The following is a 934-nucleotide window of genomic DNA, read 5'->3' as shown; positions in this document are numbered from 1 at the left end:
ACAATTATTTTACTAACATATTTTAAATGAGTCAAATTGGTGTCAGGTTCTGTCTGAACGCTAATTAAGCCTGGATACTACAAATGAATAAGAACAGGTTGAGAGAAGTTTTTATACTACTTGGGTGGTTAGCCGAAATGGCCGTCACTGGAATGGGCCTGAACACCCCAACTCGGGTTGATGACGTAATTTAAGTTGAACAATTACTTTAGCTTTTCAGACAGATGGTCTAGGTCTAGCTAGATTCCTTTGTCTTAGCCTGACATTCTCTTTTTAATGCCTTTTCCCCTTCTTCTCTTACATTCCTTCCTCCCTTGATGGTATCATTGCATATGGAAAATTACAGATGTTTAGTTTACGTAACAGGCAAGATTAATATTTACTTTTTAAAAAAAGCTGGTACGTGGATAAAATCCCATATAACAGCACATACAATACTTACATAAAGAACTCTCGGGCCCATACCTTTTGTAAGCACTAAGGAATGTTTTTAAATGGAGAGGAAGAAATGATGGGAATAGTTGCTACAGGACGCAGACATCAGTCCCCTGGTGCCGTTAGCTCAAGAGGAATTAAATGTAACTATGAACAGGAGAAGTCATTAAGTCAGTGGTATTTTTTCAGGAAGTTCTTACTTTGCAACCTGGCTAGACTGATTTTGATTTTCTGAGTTTGCACAAGGAGTGCAGAGATAAATAATTGGGTAGAAGAGAGGAAATGATGTGAACAAAAGACAAATAGTGACACTCTTCTGGGTACAACCCAGAGACTGTAGAGGTGATGAGGGAGAAGCAGATGTTAAAAACTTAACTTCTTTAACTGGTGTCTTAACTAGTGGCGTTACCATTCATCAAAACTGCAAATACAAGTACTCGTTCTTCAAGGAAAAAAATCAGAAAGGGGTTCTTTGTCCTTTGTTAACACAAACATAAAT

This window comes from Camelus bactrianus, chromosome 5, assembly GCF_048773025.1.
Source record: "Camelus bactrianus isolate YW-2024 breed Bactrian camel chromosome 5, ASM4877302v1, whole genome shotgun sequence".
Taxonomy (NCBI): Eukaryota; Metazoa; Chordata; class Mammalia; order Artiodactyla; family Camelidae; genus Camelus; species Camelus bactrianus.
The sequence above is the reverse complement of the archived record's forward strand: the minus strand, read 5'-3'. Positions refer to the sequence as shown.